The sequence below is a fragment of the Pteropus vampyrus genome, unplaced genomic scaffold, assembly GCF_000151845.1.
Source record: "Pteropus vampyrus isolate Shadow unplaced genomic scaffold, Pvam_2.0 Scaffold312, whole genome shotgun sequence".
Lineage (NCBI taxonomy): Eukaryota > Metazoa > Chordata > Mammalia > Chiroptera > Pteropodidae > Pteropus > Pteropus vampyrus.
This window is the reverse complement of record NW_011889093.1, coordinates 534,078-536,118: the sequence shown is the minus strand read 5'-3', so window position 1 is coordinate 536,118 and position 2,041 is coordinate 534,078. Positions and strand designations below refer to the sequence as shown.

Genomic DNA, 2,041 nt, shown 5'->3' with positions numbered 1-2,041 from the left:
GAAAAGCCTCTGGACTCGGGGTTGGGGACTTTGGAAGGAAGCCGACCATTCGGCATTCATGGGCATGTTTTTGAGGAAAATCCTCGCTGCCAAGGGCCTTCAGTTTACAGAGCATGAGATAATAAACAAAGAAAACGCCTTGACCTTCCTCAGTCGCGTCTCGGGCAGGTCCCAGCCATTAACGCAAACTCGCGGGCTCCGACGCCAACTTTCTTGTTCCCAGTGCAAAAGGGCTGGGTCGCGGATAATAGGTCTACGCACACACTGTCTGGAGCAGGTGTGTCCCCACGTTTCCGGGCGACGCTGATGTCAGCCCAGCTCCGTGCCCAAGGCCCTGGGCTGTGCCGGGCAAGGCCATCGGGATGAAGCGACAAAGGGGCTCTGTGCGCCCTGGGGCCGGGGGAGGTGGGAGCTGACCCCTGACCCCTCCGTTAGAGGTCCGGTCGGGGACTGTCCGCCGCTCACAGCCGGGCACGCACTCTGGACGGCCTCCCCAAGGCCGAGTTTCTCTTGGCCTTTACCCGCCCTGCTCTGTAACCAAACACCAACATCACAGAGTTAGCCTTTCTGCTTGTTTTTCACCGAAAATGCTCTGGGAAACATTCTAAACACTGGAATTCGAAAAGAAGGAAAAACTGTTCTTAACTAGTGCTCCACCCCGGGGAGCTGGCTCCGGATTCCGGGTTGGCCCACGCCCTCCGGCCGGCGGCCACTTCCACCGCCGCTCACTGCAGGCCGGCGCTGGGCCAAGCGACTTCTCACGCTTTTCTCTCATCTGTATTCACAAAAATCCTATGAGGTTTTCATTGTTATCATTTAACCGATGAAAACAGATTCAGAAAAGTGACGTGAAATGCCACAGGTTGTGGGACTGGCTGCCGGTGGGGCCGAGGGGCTGGGAGGGACAGAGGGGTCCTGCCGTTTGGACCGCGGCCCAGCTCTGCAGGACAGGGCTGGTGAGAGACAGCCCCTCGGTGACGGGGAACGAGGAGACAGCTCCGACAGCCACGTTACAGGGGCCTCGGTGATCTCCGTCCTCTCCATCCATCGGAAGCGCACAGAACGCCAGTCACCGTCCCCGTCGGGCACTCGATTAGCAAAAGGGCGATTTTTCTCATTTTTTCGTATGCTTATTATATCTGTCAACTTTTGAGCGTTATAATAATCGTGACTTCTTTTCTAAACAATTTTTCTCATTTATACTTCGCTTCGTGACCACGTTTTGTATTCTTTTTCCTAAAGACGCCCCAAGTCATTTTGGCTTCAGGCCCTCAAATCCTTGAACGTCTCTTCCTCATGAAAAGCTGGAGCCACGAGGCCTGGAGGGGTGGGGGTGGGGGGGGGCACAGGGGAAGACCCCAGGCTCCAGCAGCCATCGAGGCAAATGTAATGTGAGGTGGGGTCATGGCCACCATGTGACCCCATGAATAGTTTTAAGAGCAAAAAGGATTAAAAAAAGACTTTTAGCCGCTGCTGTGAGTTTGGAATTTCAGGGAGTGGCAGGGATGTCAAATAAGAATTTTAAGGAGTGCCGCTGGAATCCACTTGTGCTTCTGCCCTGGGGTGTGTGTGTGTGAGTGTGTGTGTGTGTGTGTGTGTGTGCTGGCTGGAGGAGGAGGGGGTGGGAGGCCAAGAAAGACAGAAGTCAGAACCCGAGTATTTAAAAAAATTTTTTTTTTTGGTCAGCAGCAAGACTGTGTTACTTCAAGGTCACCTTAAACAGAGATTGGATCCCGTGGAGCCTGGGCGTTTCTTCCGGTCACTCGGTGACGGGGGGGGGGGGGGGGGGGGGGGGGCCAGGGACTGCCCTGTCCTTTGCTGGGCTCCCTGACCCTGTGGGCTGCCTGGCTCGACCCTGTCTCTGCCACTGTGCTGGTCCTCAGGGGCGTTCCTCGATCCTCTCTCTCAGAGTCACTCAGGGCACCTCCAAGGTGTCTGGCTGGCCCTGGAGCTGAGTCCCAGAGGTGAGGGCTGTGCCAGGTCCCACCACATTCCAGCCTCAGGGAGTGGGGGCGGAGGGGCAACAGAGATGGAAGGAAGG

The 2,041-nt window shown here is 56.2% G+C and overlaps 1 long non-coding RNA gene across 3 annotated transcripts in view; it reads left to right on the top strand.

Annotated features, from left to right (window-relative positions):
• The window catches only part of LOC111730421, a 15,616-nt gene extending 13,774 nt beyond the window's left edge, over window positions 1-1,842 (top strand). For all 3 annotated transcript variants that reach the window (XR_002776680.1, XR_002776679.1, XR_002776681.1), the window contains exon 3: window positions 1,687-1,842. This is a non-coding gene — a long non-coding RNA (uncharacterized LOC111730421). The remainder of the gene's footprint in view (window positions 1-1,686) is intronic.
• The last annotated feature ends 199 nt before the right edge of the window (window positions 1,843-2,041 follow it).